A 24,568-nucleotide genomic window follows, 5' to 3' on the forward strand; every position below is an offset into this window, starting at 1 on the left:
CGCTGACAAAGAAATTAAAAAAATAAAGACGCTATCAAATTTAAATACATTGCTAGAATTTTATATTAAATAAAAATAGTTGTATTTTGGAAAAATATTATTATTAGATATGTAATACTTACATAAAATCAAATCTTTAACTTTTTTTTTAGAGGTATGTCTCGGATTATGGAAGGACTGAATTATTGAGAGTCCAATGTATGTTATAATTCATATTTTTTGGAAAAACCAAAGGGAGAAAAGTAATTAATCGAAGATTGCAGAAAGAAAAACAATTATTGACAACTTCAATGGCACTATTTTTATTATAGCTTCATCAGTTAATTGGAAAATTTTGATAACAAAATTTGATTGATAATAGTGGAGGTAACTAAAAACGTTTGATGATAAACATGAATTATTTACATTTACGCATGGCTGAATGGGTAGAAATATTAATTTTTAAATTTTTATATATATATTTTTTTTTAAATAAGATTTTTCAGTGTTAATAAAAATCATTCTGCAGAATTTCAAGACCACCGTAGCAGACAGATATTGCTTCTATTAGAATACTGATTACATTAATTATTAAAAATTATATTGAATCCATGCGTCATGAATTAATTAATATATTCATAAATACGCATATATGTGTTGTTATTACCTTAGTTTTTACAAGACTATTATTTGACCTTCCCATATATCTAGTATATATCATATTATTATTCAAGTATTTTTGCATATTATATCAAGAAAATAACCTTTTCCCATGATTTTATATCATTTGAATTTCAAATAAAAACATTTCTTTTACCCTGTCAACATGGACTGAAATGAAATATAGAATTATTATTTATGGATGCAACAGAGTGTTTTCAATCTTTTTACTCCAGCACTGTTGTTTACAAATTTATCATGATGAACAATAATCATCATGATATGAAGAAGTGGATAATTAAATATCTTTTTTAGGGTATTGATCCAAATTTTCATAATACTGATAATAATAAAAAATCAACCATTCTTTATACATATACTTACCGGCTGTTACTGGCGGTTTTCCTCGCATATATTTCATTTTTACCACTTCACATTGATTCACATATGATCCTGGTGAGGATAACCAGAGTGAAAATAATAAATGTTGCTTAAAAAAAAATACCGCAGTTGTAAACATTAACAAAATTGATATAAATATCTCAAAATCATCCACCCCTTAGTCTTATCCACCAATCTTGAAAAAATTCTTCATTGCATATTAAGGAAAGAGGAGAAAATTGTAGGTGACAAGAAAGAAAAGAAACGACGATAAAAGAAGGCATTAAAAGGGAAATAAAAAGAGTATTTATATAACTGTAAGGAAAGGACTACAGTTTATGGTACTGTAAACTTTTACAGCCTCTGCCAAGGGGTTTCCCCTTGGGATTCCGCATGTTCCTGGTGTCTCTTCCTCCTGAGCCTTCTTCGGGATAGCATCTTTTTCAGCACTGGCTGAATCTTGATTAGGAAAAATGTTTGGGAGTCTGGAACATTTCATGATCCTATAACAATAAAGAAATGAATAAGTTTTATTTATACTAACGAACAGGTCGTAATATTATTGACTTTTTTAAAAAATTCTAATACTCCCAGAAGAAACAAAAATAAAATTTGTTGAACATCTACATGAAATTAGTTTCAATTTAAAATAAATCTTACAAAGTTTTAATAAAACAAACTTATTTACTATATCTTGAAAAATAAAAAAAATGGAAATAAATAATTGTTTCAGCAATAATAGATTATTACACTATGTATTACAGTTCCCAAAGTTTGTCCCAAAGGTCACGGGTGCCGCTAGCAAATAAAACTTTTATGAAATGCTTAAAAAAAAATTCAATTAAATATACAGTGCATTCAAGCATTTTGCAGACATTTCGTTCGGCCTTTGTGTAGTAGGAACCTTTGTAATTTTTCTGATTTCTCAAGATTTTTCTTGATATCTCTGTGATAGATTTTTTTTTTCTTCGGACTTAAGTGCTATCACAGCTTAAGCAACGACACATTGTTACAAACTTTTTGTACGAATACGAACTTCAATGTTTTTAAAATGTTACATTCAAATTGTACAGTATAACTCCTAGGCGTTTACGTAAATAAAATAAAATTAATATGCTTCGATCTTACAACGAAGGTTAAACTTTATAAAGCCATTTATTAAATATGTTAAATTCAACCTAATGCTCACAATAAATAAATACTGAAATCTCTAGGTTTATTAATATACAAAGATACATTGTAAACGCTTTCAATTACTTTTACCTTTTACAATTCCTTAATCTAATTCGCTTCAGGACTAAGAAAGTTCTCTTTATAATTCTATATACAATCTGAATTTAAAACAATTGGCGAAATTAATCGCTTGTCATAAAGAGGAACTAAGATATACGTGACAATTAAAATAATTTAAGGAGAGGTCGTTTTGGCTACAGTCCAGACAATTGTATTATAATGATTTAGCTGGTGAAACCGCTTTCTTTTCAGGCGCCAACATGTATTACTAGAAATCATAATGAAACGGTGATTTCTAATTTGCTATGATGATTCACGCTTACATCTTCAGTGCAAGATGAACCAATAAAATTAAGAACATTAATAAGGCATTATTTTATTAAGAATTTAATAATATTAAGAAGAATTATTTATTAAGAAGTTTATTTTATTATTAATTAAGAATTTATAAAATACAATATTATGAATGCGTTTATGATTTTGTTATTTAAGCTATGTTTATGTGGTATACCCATGTTTAACAAAGGTCATATAAGATATAAGATATTATTTTCTAAGTTACAAGTCTTATGATTTTCGTGCATTCTGTCAAAGCAAAATGAGAAAAACGTTTCCAATTTTACCTGGCCTGGATAAGGCCTAATCCATGATAAAATTTAAAATTGTGTTTCGGAATCTAATTAGTCATTAAAACATTGGAAAACAGTAAATTGTTATTGGTTATTTCATTGAAACTAAAATATAAGTAAGACGAACCATTTGTTGAATCTACTATCCAGGAAATCTTATACTATAATATTGCTACTATATATATACTATACTATTACTATATAGATATACTACCAGATAGAATGATTAAAGTAGTATAAGTCACAAAATGGCCAAAGTAGGATAAATGTTCAGTTATAAAACTATTTTAATCAATGAAATATTTTCAAAGTAGATTAAATTAATTATGAAGGAAGCTCGTTAAATTTAATATTTAGTCCGGTGAGATGTTGGACCATAATAAATATTTTAATTGCTACTTCAATTTTTTTGACCACACTCGAACCATCTTTCTTTTATATATTACACACGGCCAATCAGCAATGTTCCAATAATTTTTTTTGTGATACTAGACGCAATGACGGGATAATTTGTAAAGAGAGAAAAATTTGTAACACAGGAGGTTTAAAAATTTGAAGTAATAAAGGGTTGAATTTATTCTTGAAATAGCAATATAAATATCAATTATATAAACACTGAAAAATATTTAATTCTATTGTTGTTTAAATTCATTTCACCATGTAACCTTGACACTTTTTAGTTTGTTTTTTTTTTTAATATTTATTTATTGCTATTTACAACTGTGCATTATAATACATTTAGTAAATCTGATCTAAGTTAAACTGGAGTGTTACAGGCGTGTAGAGAAACTACCCATTGGTAGCACTCTAATGACATTTTACATTAGCTGTTCTCGTGGCCATCTTTTTTTCAGGCGCCTCGGAGGATTGTCAGGAATAGAAGAGAATGCAAGATTAGAAACTAGTGGGTTTGAGTGGTTAGAGAGTTTATAATGGAAGGAGTGATATCTGGTTCGGGCTAGATCGGTTACATAGGGAACATTAAGGTCTTTATGAATGATTTTATTTGGTACACAGTAAGGAGCATTGAGGATTTTACGAAGGATTTTGGTTTGTAAGGATTAAATACGAGAGGAATTCGAAGGTTTAGTGGAGCCTCCATATGTCCAGATTGGGCTTATTACAGTCATGTAGATCAGTCTTTAGTAATGTGTTGGAAGTTTAGACCGTCTTTCAAGTAAGTGCTGTAATAGTCGAAATCGACGTGCAGTTTCCTGTCTTTTCAGTCTTGTGAGAGGATTCCAGGTTAATCGTTTGTCCAAATGTAGTCCAAGGTAGCGGATCTGTTCGACAGGGGTAAGAGTAACATCATTAAATGAAACTGTAGGGCAGTCAGTAGGTTTACGACGAAGGGTAAAGGTGATTTGTTGGAATTTATCTTAATCCTCCAATTACAACACCATTCTTCGAGGGCTGTGATATGGGATTGGAGATTTAAGGATACGATTAATGGGTTTATTAGTTTGTCAATCTCTTATTTTGCCTTAAGCTTAAAAATTAACAACTCAATAATTCTTAGTCCCTATAATTTTTTCTACAAGGACTTTTCGGGAATATTGTGTCCCCTTCTTCAGCTTCTATATTTTATTTAATGTTCTGGCAAAAAATATACAAGAATTGAGAACTAATATTTTATTTTTTGATCTTAAAACATTTAAAAATTTATTGATTATTTTCTCGAGAACCATTCTATTGTTATTAACTATCTTTTTAGGTGTATAATACTTCATTATCCCGAAATTATTTAATGGGAATGATATAAGAATATGTTCATTAAATTTAGATTTCATAAAATATGATTCCGAAAGATGAAGTTGACATTGAATTAAAATGATTTATCAAAATCTGGAGTAATACAAGAATGGTAAAGCCGAAGCTTTCGTATTCGAAGAAGTAAACCTGCCTTCGGTTTATATGAAATATATATAATTAATATATGATATATATAACAGTTTATACATTTAATAATGATATATAATTATAGTAGAGATAGAGAGAGATGAAGGCTGGTGTTTAAGGAGAAGACTGGGACTGAGTGAGGCTTGTCAGTCAGTGGATCGATTAGTTTGCTATCAGCCTCATGCATATTCAGCGGGTGGGGCCCCCCCTTCGCACAAATATTATAGGCCCTCTCCATCTAGCCTCTTTTATTTGTTTACTTTTATCTTTAATATTGTTCTATTCTGGTATTTTATTTTAAACAATAGTCCACACTATTATTTATTACTCATTCAGATTGATTTGTTCTATTTAAGAGAAACAGCATCAGATTCAGATTGCTTTAAGTCCCATTGCTTAAATTTTATTTTAAGAACCAAATATTTATCAGCAGAGCAATCCGATAGTAAAACAAAATTAAGTCATTCATAAAAATCAAACTAAAAACAGCTGAAATTATGCAATCAACAATTTAATTATTATTATATTTTTAGTAATTTCGTTTAAATGCTTTCACTATACACTCCAGTTTATTGAGAGTTAATCAATGCTCAGCTAACCTCATACATTACAATAAAAACGTAAAAAGTACGTAAATGTCTGGGCCAACCTGGCCATTACCAGGAATAACCGATTAATTAACACCACTAATAAAAATCTTTTAATAAATAATTATAACATCCTAATTAATTCTGAATTAGCATACCTTTATTTTATTTTCACAGCCTCACGGTATTCACTAAAACTGTCACAAGCTACTCTGCCCATACCTAATATAATGTAGTCAATTAACCTGTAAAGCAAAAATACTTGTTTAAGACCATATGAAGATGACACATTTCAGGCCAGTTTCAATGTTTAATACTTCCAAAGTGTTGTGTGTTTATAGATAGACGCTATTGTTTATAATCAGGACAATTAGAGGGCGCGAGTCCCATAAATAATTATAAAAATGATACACTTAGTATTAGTTGGGCGACAATAAACATTTTATAGGTGTTCAAAGCTTTTGACTTTGTAGCAATGTTAGGAGTCCCAAAAATTTCCTTAGTCCACATAATATGTTAAGAACAACAAATGAAAAGCAAAATAAAATCGATAATATCCTAGGAAATAATATGTCAAATGTTCAATTTAACCTCAAACCAAATCTACGGGGGTGCTTTTCTTAGATCCCAATTACTACAACATTTATTTGACAAACGTTGTGAACTTCCCATTTATTACAAAAACTCTTATGCATTATGATAATTAGCCCTATTTGGAGATACGGAATTCACCTCCACCGAACCGTCAAATTCCTCCAGAATCCTATCCTTAAAAACCTTGATGCTCCTTATTACGTCTCAAACAAACTCATCCATAGAGACCTGAACATTCCATTCGTAGCAAATTTGGCCCGAAATAGATATACCTCTAATTAATCCAAAATCCTTACCAACAAAAACCCACTAGTTCTCCTATCTCTCATCCTTAACTTTGATAATCCTCCTAAGTGTCTGATAAGTAGATGGAATCTTCTAATTTAAAGGGATGAACCTCAAACCGACCGAAACTACAGCCAGATATGCCAAAGCCACCAGCACAGAATATTTTTCCGAACAGTAAAATGACGGTAAGTATGTAATTACCGTGATAAAAACCAAAAAGAGAATGTACTTCAAATTTTTGCATTAATTGGCCAAAAATTTATCCAATATATTTCAAGAATTTCTAACTCCAGATGTTGTATTCATTTTAGCAATTAAGAAGTAAAAGACTAAGAAGTAAAAGAAATATAATGGTTCCTAAAGAACAACAATAAATAGTCATCGATAATAAAAACATTTTTATAAAATGACTGGTTAATCCAGTCAAAAAGATAATTATTTTAAATGATTGCCCTACAGTACATCACGAGAAGCTTAAGTTAATGCTTTAATCTCGCCAATGTATTTTCTCAGTACCGGCTACCAAGGCCCGGAATTGGCTCATACACACATATAATATATATCAATACACAGATTACCAGTGTGAAATAAATAAATTTAAATATGCATATTTTTACCATCCACAATTGGACATTAGAAGAAAAAAGGAGAAACCCGAGATGATTTCACCATGTAATTAATTAAATGTTCATTTGACCATATTATTTAATCATTTACATTTATTCAAAATACCATGAACATTCTTATTGACAAATACATGACTTAATGCCAAAAAAAAACTGATAACGGTATGAAAAATTCATTTATATTAAATATAATGGTTTACGCTATATAATAATGAAAATATAATATTGAGTATTGTCATTATTTGTTCATGAAAAGAAATATATTCCCTTTCACAGTTGTATGTTGTGTTTTTACTTAAAAATTCGTATTAATATTAGTTTAGAATGTCAAAACAAACCATTCAAGTTGTATCAATGCATGCATCATTACTGCCGCATGGGAAGCACCCCAACGCGCGTAGGAAGAAAGCGCGCGACCATCCATGAACTGTTGGCACGTCTTCATCAGGAGCCGAAGAGTTGGGGTGGCCAATGGTGTGTGCCTAAACGACACAGCAAATAGTGCGGCGTGGCTTACCGCCTCCTCCCTCCTCTCTGAGAGTTTAATAACGCCACCGGACATTGGCTGAGCCCTACCGAAGCAAACTGTCTTCAACCAATCAAATGTAAATGCAGCGGTGGCCAATCTGACTTTATAAAGGCTCTGAGTGACTTTAGAGTACTAGCAAAATAGGAAGACCCCTTTTACCGATGGTAAAAGCTATCTAAGTTGATGGAAAAAGGGACGCTTCTGGCAAACATTGAGGTTGTGGAAAGTTGGACCAATCACCATTTTAAGGTGGTCATCATCATGCTTAATACAACCCAATTTTGTTCTATTTTTCAAGAGATAAATTTTTGCAAGCACTTTCTGGTGGACCTGAAGAATAAATTTTGACATTCTTACTTTGGCCAGAATAGCTTTGTAAATTGTTGTATAACATGTGGTCTTATTTGTACAAATATAGATTGATAGGTGCAGACATTAACGCTCTTCGATAAAATTGTTATTAAATATATGGAATATTGCTGTTTTTTATCTTGAAAAAGCACTCGTGTCTTTCACAACTTTCACTTACTACAAAAATTCGTATTATAGTGTTTGTCAAGATGAAAACAACAAATATCAACTTTGTTCCTGCCAAAAATACATAATTTTAGCAAATGATAACCAAGCCGTGAACATGTGAATGCTGTTCGAATCGAGCGATGTAGAATCTTTTCGATTCGAACTCTTATTATTATAATTATTCATTGGTTCTTATGATAATGATTATTTCAAATAATCAAAAGGTTCTTTGAAATTTTGTTTTAAAGATCGTGATTTAAGCACTTTTAAACAATTTCAATGAGGATAAGTCCTATCTGATGTTAAAGACCACTTAATGCTACAGTAATTTACTGAGTTCAATTTAATTAAAATCATTAGAGTCGTTTTTGAGTAAATCCTATGTGAAAAATCGAGAGCAGCTCGAAAATTGCTCATATTAATTAAATGAACACTTCATAACGTAAATTATGTATGAATATATTGATGACATACATTAATATACAATGGTTATTGTATATTAAGTAAATTTACTAAAGCTTAACTTTGGAAACTTTTCTCCTTTGTCTTAAATAGTGAAATCGCCTGTTTAGTTTCAGATCTTTTGCTATCAATATGCCCTAACATTAACAAGTTAGAGGTTTGATTTTCTTGATAAGACCAAATTGGATCATCATTGCCATATTTATAATTTATAGTAACAACTAAGAAATAACAACAGCGGTTTGCTCCATAAAAGAAATTACATTTGGCAAATGAGCCAATAACCAACATGACAAGATTACATCCAATGTAAGCTTATGAGTTTGTACATAAAATTCTCATTACTTGGACTGAATGAATTTGACGTATAAAAGATTAGTGATTTACCAGATCTATTTCACATAAGCACTTAGGGAAATATACTTACTTTATTTAATAAATATTGAAATTAATCTAGAGCTATACATATCTCTATTGGAAATCGATACATTCCTAGCAATATCATCTGACAAAGGTTCGCTCAGTCTATACACAAATAAAGAAGCATTCGAAAAATCCCCGGGCAAGAGCTTGTATATACGACCGGACTTCCAGGGGAGCGATAGGAACGACTCGATGAATATGCACAGACATTGACAATAGAGCGACAATAACCGATCGTCGGACAAGATGAAAAACTCGGCCGATATATAGAGGCAGTATAGACACAGATATACACAGTGTATACACACGGGCGGAGAACTGACCCGCCTATAAATCCACAGCGATTGATTTGCATGCCGCATACAGTTCCTGCTTCCACAATCAGTCTCCTGTTTGTGATTTACTACCGTTGCCTGTTGGCTATTGTACTGTACTGGCCTGTGTCCGTGAATTTCCACGGTATATAGTCTTCATCCCTGCTATACTGATTTCGAACCAGGCTAATTATTCGCGGCAATTAGTAGAGCTGAAAACGGAGAAAAAATATATAATAGATAGTTTCATTTTCACGTAAGATAAAGTAAGTCAAAATGCAACAGATTGGTTGAAACTAATTGGTCATTAGTTGCAATACCAGGAGTGGAGATAATAAAGGGGTATCCGATCAGGAACTGATTTAGCTCTCTTAGTTATGAATGTGATGAGTGAATCGCAAAAAAGAGCGGTTTCTCAATTTTTGTGGATTCTGACCTGCAACATTACTAAGTCAGAGAGGTGGAGCTATATCCAATAAATATGCAAACTGACCTAATTACATTTTCTCTACTGATCCCGTAAATCAGTATCTAGTTAGAATGAATAATTAATATTAATAATACCTGGAATCTTAAGCGGTTATTTATTTGTAGTTGGCTGAGCCTTTCTCATATTTACCATGTATCATCTTATCCTACCTTTTTACGAGGCAGCCTTGTAAAGATAAAAAATATTTGCGACACTTTTATATTTAGAGCGATTGAATATATAGAAAAGCAATGTAAAGTCAATGATTAAATGCACTATATATTTTTTTATTCCGATTGCAGTTTTGTTTTTCTTCTTCTTCCTCTTTTTTTTTTCTTTTTTGAGAAATAGTCATACACTTGGAACATCTCTGGCATACTCTTAGGGCAGTGAAGGTTGAACCCTGTTTGGGAACCACTGTTCTAGAGGATAGTATTATTATTGCTCATCGGTATAGTTGAAAAGAGTTGAGAAATCTGATAATTCACTTTTTGGGATATATCAAAATTCGATGCTGCTACAATCTATTGAGATAGACACATCAATCATTGAGAGTATAACCCCATTTTTGTAATTCTAACACTGATTGCTCTGTCACTTCCTATACACAGTCTGTACAGATGACATCCCATCCAATCCTAAAGCTATCCTCACCACGTATGTCGATCACATTTATCAACAAAAATCATTTAATTGTATTCTAAACCCTCCAACCCCATATCACAAACCTCGAAAAATGGTCTCAAAGCATTAAACTAAATCCCATCAAATCACCTTTACCCTTCGTCGTAGGCCTACTGACTGCCCCACATCCTTTAATAATGTTGTCTTACCCCTGCCGACCGTTCCGCTAACTAGGACTACATTTAGACAAACGACAAACCTGGAATTCTCACAAAAGACTAAAAAGACAGGAAACTGCACATTTATTCCGACGATTACAGCACTTACTTGAAGACAGTCTAAACTGATCAAATTGATCTACATGACTACATTAAGGCCCATCTGGATATGTGGAGTTGATCTTTGGGAATATACTAAACCTTCCTTGGGGAATGTACCCAATCCTTACAATTCAAAATCTTTCACAAAATCCTGAATGTTTCTTACTTAGTCACAAAAAAAATCATCCATATATACTTTAATTTTCTATATGTGACCGATCAAGCTCGAACCAGATATCACTCCGTCCATCAAAATTACCCCTAACCACCCGAGTTTCTAGCCTTGCTTCTTATTCCATTCCTAACAATCCTCCGAGGCGCTTGAAAAGAAGATGGCCTCGAGACCTTCTAATATAAAAATGTTATTAGAGTGCTACCATTGGGCAGTTTATCTATTTGCCTTTATCCATACCATTATGATCTTACATCAAATTTATTTGACGCACTTTTATGTGATTTGTTGTAAATGTCGATAAATAAATAGAAAATAATAATCGTGGCAAGTTATCATTTAGTTGAAGAACGCAGTCAGTGACTTTTTTTTATTTAGTGAAACGTCATTATATTTTTTAATTTAACGCAGGAAAGATGGATCATCCATCAGGTTATCTATGTAGATATTAGCCAGAGTGGGAAGGCCGAGTTTATTACTTGGGTCCATTACGAAATAAAAGTCAGGTATTTGAACCAGCGTTGACGAAGAAACTAAGTTGGTTCCTTAACACGCTCGGCTACAACGGCCTAGTCAGTGACTTTAAAATTTCATTTCTGAACTCCATTATACCTTAAGAATAAACATAGCTAGTGCTAATTTGGATTTATAACTACCTAGGACTATCGTACAGGTAAGTAGTATACCAGTAAAAAAAATAAATCAAACGATTTTTACTGGGTGATCAACACATTCAAAATTCTTAATTTCTAGGGAACCAAGTAAATGAAATCAGGACTTAGAAACCGATTAAGCTAGTTTGAATGTACTTTTGTAATTATTATTTCTTTTAAATAATCTTACAAACAATTCTATCACAAACAGATGTATATGTCATCTAAGCATTAAGTAATTTGAAAGATCCTATAAATTAAACAAATTTAAATATCAATAATAAGATATATTTTCTCAAATGGATAAGCTGTAAACTTCAGAGTCAGTTAACTTTTTATTTAAATTAAATTTGTACCGCTACAAACCATGAAGGGTCAGGGGTGCTGTACTTAGTAAAGAAGTACTGTTACTAGACCAACGGTTGGGCACGCAGGTGGTTTGGTCAGAATCTCGCTCGACCGCCAGATTTTTACCCAATTAAGGGTACCCAAGGGGGTTGATCCTCGCAGGGCTCCCGAAGCCACAGGGCTGACTTAAGCCTACAATGAAACAGTTAATAATTATTTCCCCAGCCGAATTAAAACCTGGGACCTTGGAGTTAATAGTCCATTGGCTTATCCACTCCCAAACGTTCATTATTATTCTTTTTAAATTGTCTTGAATCATTAAGATTCAAATAAATGGATTGTAGGGCTGTAACGTTTTGAAGTTGATATAATATTATATTTATAATAATCTTGAAGCTATTGAATTAGTTTTCTACTAGAAAATTGATTCAAGTATGGTTTATTAGCTATTTTTTGAATTCAGTTAATATGTAATATTGGGTATCATTACTATATGTATACATTCGTAATTTGTGTACACCTGGTAAATGAATAGGAAACATATTGAAGACAATTAAAATAAAATAGGCTCTATTACTTTTTTTAGCAGTCAATAAAAATGATAATTGTCAATACTACAGATGAAGTTTGAACAATATTGAGCCATAGTTATGTCAATTCTACAATGATTCCAAGTTCTAAGCCTGAGGACAATGTACTTTGTTGGAAAATAAACTCGAATCTTGACCAAACCTCTAGTTGGCCGAGGGTAGACACGACCAGAACTGCCTGCAGAAGTTTGAGGACAGCCGCAGTAGATGGAATTGCTGTAAGCCCCAACGAGACAGGATTTGCATTGCAGATTCTCCCAAGTTTGCGCTATGTCTGTGTCCCAACTGTCTGTCTCTGGAGTACACATCTGTTTCAATTTTCGATATATATATAAGAATTTGTTTGGAATTAAAATGTTCCTTCAATATTACTTTTTGTATTTGAATATGTATACATGTTCATCCTGTAAACTTCAGAATGAAAACAGAATCTGCTCTCAGAACAATTTGAACGTAGCATAAACCAATTGCAGCTAACATGGCAGCGAGTTAAAACAATTTTAAATAATCCAATCATTTGACTTAGAAAGGACATAATTACCCGAAACAAGATTTAAGTAATACAGAAAAAAAATTACTCAACATTAAAATTTAAATGCTTGAAGATTTTAAAAATGAATACGTCTCAGCTTTACCAATATTATAAGTCCATTTTTTATTTTTTTTTTTAGTAAAAAATGATTTAAATATTATTGCATCCTGTGATTTCTTATTCATTAATTCTCTGTATTTTTTATAATTTTTAATGTCAATTATATTATTAATTCTACATAACTAACTTGTTTTTTTGTAGTTTGGAGGTTATTATAAATGTGTGTGTGTGATTTACATATATGTAATTTATATATGTGTGATTTTCATATATGGCAATAAACATATGAAAAAAATTAAAATCGGTTCCACTACAACTCGTAAAGGGGCTCAGTGTATTGTAGAGAAGTACTGCTAATTGTCAATCTAAATTTGCATTTTATACAAATTAGTACTGATACTATTCAAATATATATAACCTATTAAAAAATTTTTGTAAAACTAATAGGAACATGTGTTTGAATGGAGCAGAATGGGATTTCCTTTGGAAAATTCCAAAAGACATGGCTGCTGAAATCATTCACAAAAAAGAAGAATAGAATAAAATGACATTTTTCATGTGCCATATTATCAATACGTTGTTTTGTTTTAATCTATGAAACTTTAAGAATAGGTGAATATCAAACCTAAGATTTTATATAAGCATTTTTCCAAAATCAGCGCTGACTCGTTTTTTCACATACATGAAATATGTTTCTGTAAAATATAATATATAGTGTATGTACTTTACGATAATAAAATACACATATGAAGTTCATTTAAAGCTCAGGGATGATTCCAAGTAACGGTTCACATGACGACATCTTGAACAAGATATAACTCAATGTTTCATTACTATATCGACTGTAACGGACATCGTGATTGGTTCCAACGTTTCCACCGGTTGATGCCATTGGTCACAGGACGGCCCCTGTCCACGGAAGCCTACACCGTCACTAATCGATTCTACTGTACGACTTATCGAAGAGTTGACTCGATTCTTCCACTTGTCAGTTGTCTTCACAGAGCCATATATCACAGTGTAAGAGGAGTCACCGCTTGCAGATATAAAACCAGGGGTGGGAGTTAGTAACAAATTAACTTGTGCTTGGCTTAGGGGTCCTTCTGTCTGAGTGTGATCCTCATTGAAATTAGTGGAAGAAAATATCTTGTTTTATTAGCTGAATAACTGTTTCAGAAATAGTGTAACTAAAATATAGCCGAATAAAACATTAATTTATTAAATTAGTTATAAAGCATACCATAACAATTTCGAAGAGTTGGTTGACGCATCTAATTAATAAATTTCCTAGTTCATAATAGGGCATGTAAAACTTCCTGATTCAAATAATATAAATTTTTCATTTTAGTAAAATAAATTTCAGAATTTTACATTTTGGAATATTTAAAAAGCTGGATGATTCAAATTCCTTGGCATTCCTGAACCTTATTTATATCCATACTCCAGGGTGCGAACAAACCGTTAAGTAAATAGATTCTTGGAAAAAATATATAAATCAAATAGAGAATATTTCAATAAATTATTACTCTTTCATTTTTACTAATGCAGCCTCAGATTATAAAATATAGTAAACAAAGTGGTCTCTGGAAGGTTATAGGTATGATTGTCATACCCTCATTCTTGAAGATTTTTCTGCACTAGATTCGATAGTGTTGCATTAATTTAACAAAAATAAATGTTATAAGGTTAATTATTAGTGCTATTAACCATCTGAAGTCTATTAGAACCTCACACTCAACACATAGAAAAAAAAGATGTTTTTCACTTTCAAGGGATTAATGCATAAAACTGGCAAGAATATTCAGAAACGGAACCGACAAAAACAGAGAGCCTTTTTGAAGATAATACTTATGAATTTTTATTCTCACAAAATTTAGATCACCTAGAATCACTAAAAAAAAAATAACAATAATTTATAATGAGCACACACAAATGAATCTGATAATTAATTTTCTCTCTATATCCCAGTTACGTAACCTTGCTTTGAGTACATAAATGGGGAACCACCTAAAATTCCTAGTTAATCTTACATTTAAAGAATTTTTTAACCCCACAATCATTGATGACGAATCTCGTAATTTAATTTTATGAACTTTTTCCAACATAGAAACTTGATTTAGATTGTTCACAATCCTTTTGATAAAATATATTTTATTTATATATTTTCGGTTCATGTTTGTTTTATAATATTGTAATTAATGATTACTGTACATTTCAAATATTACAGCTTTATGTTCATATTTTAAAGAAGAACTTATAATCTTACTAATAATTTTTGGAATGTATTTCAATTTGGAATAATTTTTATTTTGATTTATGTTCTTTATTCTGCTTTTATTATCTCCTTTTGCCTTGATGTTATCATTATTTCTTGTTTTTTAGTTAATTTTTTAATAACTTTAGGAAAGTCTGTAGAATGACCTCAGTAAACAAAGTTACCGAAGTCTACGGTACTATCTTTGGAATACGTTCAATTCTAAATAAAAATTAAAACTTTTTTTGTTATATGTGCCGCTATTTAAGCAGCGTTATCTTAAACTGTACATTTACTAAAGCATTGGAACCATAGTTACTAACATTGCTATGTAGAGTTTTTATTTCACCGTGAGAGGCCTCTGGTTTGGATCTTGCGGAACTATACCAGATAATACCAGGAGCTTTTAGAAGACATTTAGATGTTACCATCGGAGATATAGCGATCTTGGTGGAAAATATTATTTTGGACTCTCTGGGGATCATACATCTTTACCTCCATGGGAAGTAGCCCTGAGATTATTCACGGTGTTTCAATTTATATATTCCCTTAACTTATTTATTTATTTATTAAATTATTTCTTTTTAACCTATATATTTATTTAAGTATTTCTTTTAACTAAACTTTTTCTTTTTTTTTCCTTATATACTTATATATATTTTTAATTTATGTGTTTCTTTGTATTAAATAATTTACTACGATGACAAATATATGTCATTGGTTTGACTCTACATTGCTATTTGATGATAAATTTGTTTAACGGAACGAACATGGATAGCGGATCATTGAAAATGGGAGGTCTGAGAGAGTGAGATAGGGAGGCTAGAATTGTCAATTTAATGAAATTAAATTGCTAAAGGTAATGGAATTGTTAAATCGATAAAGAAAGAAAAGATATGTAAAATGAATGAAATGAAATAAACATAAACAAATTAGTTAGTATTGTATTTAGTGCTTGTAGTATTAGAATTTGTAGGCTCTCTTTTAATATAAAATCTTTTAAAAAAGGGGGGGGGAAGGGGTTTCAGACCCTTGACTTGGTTCCTTATTCAGAATGGCTACCAAGGAAAGGGTTTCTGCTCTATAGTGGTGCTAGAATAATGTTCCCTAAACCTGAAGGACCGATGTCTGATTGCCTTTCTATGACCGGGCATTGCAAGGACAGGGAATAATCTATCCTAAGAATTCAAAACAAAACATGGGATTTGACAAGGCTGCATTCTTAGTCTTAGTGGGCAGTTTATTCCAGTCCCGACATGATTCTGAAAACCACGAAGGAATGTCTTAAATATTTCCACCAGGGATATTGCAATTTCAAAGCAAGTGATTATAGCATGCATTGCTTTACATATACGGTAGTAATAGCAAATAACGAAAGATATTCTTCAACAGGAATTACTCATTAGAAATATGAATAATTATTTATTTTTCTTTTAGTACAGAAAAGAAAAAAGTAATGACAATCGGGGAGGGGGGGGCAAGAGAGTAATAGGAGTGCTGAGGATAAATGAGGTGAAATAAAAAAGGTTGAATTTCTGAATATTTCGGGACCTATCTATAGTCGCTTTTTCTCAGATTTATGTATTTTTAAGATTACACCATCATCCACTCATGTATTCAATAAAGTCCACATTTTTTTTTAAAGTCATTAAAAGCTATATCATTATTATTTTTTTTCATTTCGGAACAATGACTCGAGAATTTATCTATTTATTATTAAAAAATGCTGTACCTTCCGTTGATGTTCTGAAGTGGAAATTCTTGGCAAAATCATCGATATAGCTTATAAAATCGAATTTTTTCAAAATATTGGGTATTTTCTTATTGTATATGTTTGTTGAATGATAAGAAATTATTTTATCTTTGCAAAATAGAAAAAAAAATACTGAGATCTAAACTTTGTCATATTGGACATGTTTATTATTAGAAGTTATTTTGTAAAATATATTTCTTCATGACTAGTTCGTAATGGTGGGCCTTTCATGGTCACTATATAACAGTTTGAATTACATTTAATAATTGACTATGGTGGGGAATAGACACGTACAAAAGACGCCCCTAACGATTCACAATACTTATATTATTTTAAAATTATAAAAAAATAAAGCTAAAGAATTTTTTAAAAAATATTATAATAATAGTCGTGTGATTGAAAAATAAAAGAAAAAATACAAACAAAAAACTATTATAATATTATTTTTAATTGTGTCAAATAATAGTACTTGTCTATTTTTAGAAAAAAAAAAAAACATATCAGGTTAGTTCGAGTAAACCGAACAAAAATTAAACAAATGTACCAATAAAATCAACAATATAGCATATTATGTAAAAGTAACCGATATGTTTGGATTTTATATTATTTAAATTTAGTAATTAACATTCATGTTTCATAAAATTTGCTTTGTTGGATTTGTAGTATTTAATATGTTATTTATTTAATTAATGTTGTTTCTGAATTTAGTTTGTGGTAAGGGGATGTTGTTCTGGATTACATTAACGAATTACCTATTGTACAAAATATGTTCAAATGGCCTGTTTATTTTGTTTGTCTAAATATAACATGGGTTTTTATAGGTCAGTATGTGTCGATAAATGCTAATAAATGAATAAATCTATGGATTACTTCATAGCGGAGCTGAAGTAAATTTCCACTAACATTATGAAATAATTAAATGTTCTTTCATAGAGGAAATGCAAATTTCCAAATAATTTTTTGATAGAACAGATTTGGTAAACATTCTATATCGGTTGAATCAGAAAAATAATTGAAAAGTTGTAATTGCCCTAAAAGTAAACGGGAATGTACTTGCACTACGGTGAAGTAAGTTATTATTGATATTATGACTACACTTGGATATATATGTAATCATTATATATATATATATATATAAGGGATAGGGAGCTCGGTGACGTCAGACGGAGCAGAGCGACGACGCGGGAGCTAATGGCCCCGCATATCGATTGTCCGCCCCCCCCCCAGCTTATGCAAATCGCAATGGCGACCGGCACACGTACAGGGCCGTACCTCTGCTACACCTGGAACTTGGAGTACTTCAGGGTGTCGGAGGTCGTCCTCGGTGGGGAAAAGAATCCGTCGAACAGGGTACCGAGGAAGGTGAATCTCTTGTTGGACCTTCTACTGATAGGAGACGTTATATGAATCACTCAATTAAATGAGAAGTGATAATTTAGTTTCTAAAAAATTAAATCAATACAAAAGTAACAAAAATTATATAAATATAAAATTATCAAAAATATAAAATTCTGCATTCAATAATCAGGGACCAGTGAAATACATAAATACTGTCACAGTAATCTATTTACATATATTTACCTGATAATATAATATCAATATCATCTATTTTAAGTTATATTTATATATGTTTTGGGTAGATTGAAATATAATACAACTTGGATACTCATTATAATTCTTTACCCATTGATTTCATAGAAATTAATTAGATATGAGGTTTATTATGCCCTCATGCTCTTTATCCAGGGATACTTCGGTAATTTAAGACTATTGCTCAATAGGTCAATAATGAAAATATTTATACTGAATTATTTTACTGAATATTTGTAATAATTTGGTTATAATAAATAATGCAACAGAATTTGTTGGTGAAGTGTCTTAAAACATACACTTACAACAACTGTTATGATTAAGCCGAAAAACACAATTCGTAGAATTAATTATTAAATATTAAAATCAAAGTCAAAATCTTTAATTACAAACATTATTTTAGTTGTGACATTTAATCTACAAAAATATATAAAAAATCAACATGATCACACAGCCTTGTAAACAGTTAGATTACTTCTAATTTGAATTGTTTTTGTTAAGAAAGTATCGAATTTCAAGTTTAATTATATTTTCTAATAATTGATTGCATTTTAATGATATAAATATATATATATATAATTACATAGGCATTGATTAGAAGTGACGCAGTGACTATGACGGCGTTGGTTATGCTAGGCCCGCAGAGCCTATACAGTCAACTCCATTACAGGCTAAGGATCCCGACCCTCTTCCACATTTGCATAGAGTTTGCATTACATTGGAATTACTTTTTCTTATTTTAAAGGCTGTACATATTATGTTTCAATTAATAACTTTATTGTTTAATACTTCTAATATGCTATATTTTAAATTGTTATTGGTCTATTAAGTAAATCAAATCTTATATTCTAATTTTATTGAATTACAAAATGTGATTATTTTCTGAACGTCTGATAATAAATTATACTCGCTAAAAAAAAGTTGTTTGGCATTTTGAATAGCACTAAGATCTATCTAGCTGTAGGATAAATCCAATTCCTAAATAAAACTTATCACTTTTAGGAAGCATATAATTCATTGTTTCAATTGGTTATATGAAAGTAAATGTTACTTTCACATCCAACACAAATGTTAAAAATGTGCCACTTTTGTCAATGCAAGAAATTTTAATGATCATATAGTAAAGATTTTTCAATTCTAATAATCAAGTTAAAGAATTATGTGTTTTCTAAAAGACATTTTAACCCGGAATAAATGACTAGAACTGTTCCAAATTTGTTTGAATCTGCGATCACAATTTGACTATTTTTGATGACCTTTAAAATTTTTATATGAAAAAATTATTAAATGCTTCTGACATTTTTGGATTATACGAGCAAAAGTTTAATTTTGGACTCGCAAAGCTATTCAATAAAAGTTAAATAAAAGTTGTTCTTTCACCAATCCACAAATATTCGGGTAGTTTTAAATCATAATCGGTAATTTTATGATATTCAAAATCCTTTATACCATACTTTATATTTTTGCATTTGGCAACACAGTCTGGATTTTACAAATGTATTAATATCCTGTGTCTTGTTTCTACTCATTATAAAATTTTTGTAAATTTAATAACCTTTCCTTTATTTATTTTTTAATAAAATATTATTAAAATTTCTATAATGTTAAGCACTTATAAATATGATGTACTATGTTAAATTTGTACCTTTTCCTACCCTATCCCTCCAATTATTATCTCCACAGTACATAGGCATAATTTCGAATGTATTTAATTACAATGTATGAACGTTGTATTCTACAACCAGCTGTGTCCATTTTCCATTTTCGTATTTATTTAATTTTTTTTAAGAGCTTTTGTTCCAGAACATCATGACGTTAAAGAATTTCTTACTAAAACTAATAATATGTGATTTAATTTACTTTTAAAGAAATTCTTTCATCCATAAAAGAAAAAGAAATATAAGGATAGAAAAAAAAACCAATCCACCTTTTTAAGTATTGAAGTAGCGTTTTTGTGTGATATTTTTTTAAAAATATTTTTATTGATTGTTTTAATACATCTAACAATCAATGTTCTAATAATATTAGTTATATAATATTTGCGAATCAACAACTCAAATCCTTGTTAATGTTAGTCACCATTAAATGGGGGAAAAATGCAGATGAAGCAGTATGACGATAACTATTGATTATTATAGATTAAATATAAAATAAATGAAAGCATGTAACCTGAAGATAGAGCCTTTGGGCAATAGACACCTGAGGAAGATGACAGTGCCTAATTACAGCGAGGCCGAGGACGGAACGCACAGAGCACACGGCAGTTCCTCTTTAAGCTCCTGCTTTGCATCTCCATGAATCTTTCATGAGGGAGGTCTCACCATTCTACTCCGCCACATGACTCACTTCTCTCTACTCATTGTTTACTAAACTAGATTTGGCCCCGTTTGTACTTCCCGCCTCTGCTTTCTCCCGCCGGCAGGTCTTCGGGGGCAGGACAGGTACCTGTAGGGGGAGTAGTTGGTAGGGTTTGTCGAGCTCTGGGGGAGGAGGATGAGGGAAGCTTAACACGCCGATATTCGTCGCTCTCATTGTCGAGAGAATACACTTTAAGATAAACATGGAAATTATATTGATTAAAGATTTACCCAGGGATCTCATTAAAAAAAATTTATGAATTAGGAGTCATAAAGCATTTCGAAAAAAATAAAATAAAAAACAGCTCTATGATGTAAGTTAGTATCGTGCACAGAATTAAACTATATTAACAAAAACAAATAAGAGACCTTAAGGAATTTTCTTACACTAATTATTAGTAGTTTACCGATACTTTTGAAAGTGTCTGTCATTAAAATGTATTTAAATTTTTAAAAAGATCACAAGAGGTCTGTGGATTTTAATTTTAATAAAATTTTCCATGTTAGTTAAAGTGTTAGATTTTCAGTTGACAGAACAACTAAATCCATGGAATCAGTCTTTTTATTTTTAATATTTAATCTATATTAATTTGCCACTAAACAAACTATTAAAAGCATTATGTAAATTTTAGTAAAGTGTTGTATTTTCTTTTTTGGTTTATTAATATATCGTATATTTTACTTTTGTTTGAGAGTAGGTATTTAAATCATAACACAAATTTCTTTTGATTTTCTCTAACCTGTTTTCTTCTCAAACGTTTTGGCCCTCAGGCCATTATCAAGCAGACCCTAAGTTTTAATATTTTTTCAATTGCAGGCTATATTATGCATAGTAAAGTGTAATCTCAGTAATCCGAACTACTTGCTGCAAAGGAGTGTTCGGATAACCGAAAGAATTAGCAAAATATTCAAAAATATAAATGTACAAAACTAATTTTATTATTTAATTTTTTCACATATTTTATTTCGAAATCTTGATAGTCCGAAATTTAAAGAAAAAAAATCTTATCAAAGAACATAGAGATGGCTTACTTCACAGTTGTGCAAAGTACATTTACATACTAACTTCAGAAAAATTACAACTTTTCAAGTATTTTCTTTCTTTCTTTATTTTTTCGCTGATTGAGCAAATTTAGATTTTATATTTAAATCTGTTTAGTAAGAATTAATTTGAAAAGTTGTAATTTTCCTAAAAAGAAACACCTTAATTGTATTTTTCCTACAGTTATTGGAAATGTTCTTAGCACCACTGTGAAGTAATCATGTATCATTTTGCAATTTACTTATTGTGCCTAACCACTGAATGAACGGCTATACGGCTAAATGTATTTCTATACTTGAAAAAGGCTATAACATAATATGACTATAATGATCTGTTCAATAAAAGATACTTTTGTTACATCAATCATATACTTATTAATTTAATTGATAATTAATCATCTATTTTATTAACTAGATAAAATGTTTTTAATGTATATGTGTGCTATTATTTTTATTTTGAAATTTCATTAAAGAATTTTTTTTTATTTCAGGAAATTCATTCAGGCAGCAGTTAAAGTAAGATATCTCCAAGACAATTTATTAATAATTTTAAACAATTATAAGCAGTTAGTATTTTAAAATCACATAGATATAACAAGTATTAATAATTCATGTCAGCTTTTTAATGTAATAATGTTTACCCCTTTTAATTAGGGTATAATTCGAAAATGTGAAAAATACTGATATTAATTTCAATATACAGTTGATTCTCCCTTTCGTGTTATTTACAAAAGCAATCCCTGTTTTATATCATATAAAATAGCAATTATATTGGACAGATCACTCGAAATCGCTTGACTCTATGGTCGAGAGACCATCTTTAGGGTTATTCAGAAGCTATAAGGAGTATACCTAATCCTGACTTTTATATTCATTTGAAGACAGCTTAAAATATATTTCAATAGCATACTAGATTTCATAACACCAGTATATTTCGTTCCTGAAAATGCAAAAGGTTTAATGTCCAAAAGCTGTATTGTTCTTGAGAAAAAAAAACCAAAAACTGATCAACATGATTATGTTTTATAATTATATATTTATTCTTAGTTCAGCATAATTCGCTCAATCCATGGTTGATTACTAAAATAAATTTTATTGTATGTTTTGTGTACTTGAGTTCGAGGAGTTAGTCATTTTGTTTAACTAATTCACTTATGGAAATCAAGATTGTTTTTATGAAATTTCGTTATGGGTCTGGGACAGGCTTATCAAGTTTTATGTAACGCATAAAAACATTTAAATGACTCATATTATACCTCTGTAATACTGTTAAGCGACTTTGATTATTTAATGTTTATTTTCATCTAATTTCTGTCACAATGACAGAAATTAGATGAAAATAACATAGAAAATATTTTAGCGGGTTTTGATAAGATAATAGTTATTTAGTGGCATTTCAAAATTTTTTTTTTCTGACTACTGAACCACCCTTAAATTTCAAAATAGTTTAGTGATAACTCTACAGAGAACAGGCCCATGGCGCCTGGTCCTCGCCAGGGCGTACACTGAAGAGGAATCTGTAGTTCCCGCCCCCGCGACTGCGCACAGCAGCTTCTACTCTGTATGCACTGCCGCCCCCGCCAAATGCCATATTATTCCACGGCCTCCTTTATGTGTCAACGTCCTGCCCTATTTCCGCAGGTTCAAGGTCGCTCCCTGTCCCTTCTAGTTTCCGGTATCTGTATATGTATATATATTTATGTTTATCTGTGCAATATGAATTCAATAACACTAGCATTAATATCGGATAAAGTTGTAGAACATTGCTACAATAAACCTTTCCATAAGAGGATTGATAATTTAAATATTCCATTAAATCTTATTTTTAACCAGCTAATGTAAAATGTCATTAGAGTGCTACCAATGGGTAGTTTCTTTACACGCCTGTAACACTCCATTTTAACTAAGATCAAATTTACTGAATGTATTATATAACATACAGTTGCCAATTCAGTGAATTAAAGTAAATATAAATATTTTTTTTGTTAATATTTTATAGATTTATAAAATATTAGTTTACTATTTAGTGTTATGTCCCCATTTTCAAAATATATCCATGTTATAAACCCAATTATGACGGAGATTTGGCCACACGTCAGAATTAATAAGACATTTTTTATTAATATGTGGTGGCTTTTGAGAGTCTAGAGACAGCAAAATTAAATTTTATTAACTTGTATTGGTGGTGCCTTAATGATATGCAGATTTAATGCCACAATTAGTTGAGGATTAAAATATTTTAGTCATAATTTTTATATATTCGGTTCTGTCTAATACCATTAATGCAATGTCTAACAAATATGAGATAAAGCATAAACCATGACACAAAAATTGAATTAATCCACCCTGACTCATATAACAAAATATTATTATCTATGTTTTTCAATATTTTAAAATTTAATATTGTGTAACTTTGGGACCAAAATGCATGTTTTGTAAGCGACATTTTGAAAAATTAGCATTTTTTATTTCTTGTATTGAAAGAATATCAAATAATTAACAAATTAGGGACAAGATATTATTTCAATGAGATATTTCAAAAAACTCTTTTTTTCTAATCATTGTATAAATATATAGACAGCGAGTGATAGATAGAGAGTGAGTGAGTGAGTGAGTAAGTGAGTGAGTGAGTGAGTGAGTGAGTGAGTGAGTGAGTGAGTGAGTGAGAGAGTGAGAGAGAGA

General features: G+C 30.6%; 1 long non-coding RNA gene across 1 annotated transcript in view; it reads left to right on the forward strand.

Annotated features, from left to right (window-relative positions):
* The window catches only part of LOC106681115 (uncharacterized), a 123,595-nt gene that overhangs the window by 85,139 nt on the left and 13,888 nt on the right, over positions 1–24,568 (forward strand). The window contains exon 4 of the long non-coding RNA XR_010842663.1: positions 22,378–22,402. This is a non-coding gene — a long non-coding RNA (uncharacterized lncRNA). The remainder of the gene's footprint in view (positions 1–22,377; positions 22,403–24,568) is intronic.

The sequence above is a fragment of the Halyomorpha halys genome, unplaced genomic scaffold (assembly GCF_000696795.3).
Source record: "Halyomorpha halys isolate HHAL.00 unplaced genomic scaffold, Hhal_1.1 Scaffold310.1, whole genome shotgun sequence".
Lineage (NCBI taxonomy): Eukaryota > Metazoa > Arthropoda > Insecta > Hemiptera > Pentatomidae > Halyomorpha > Halyomorpha halys.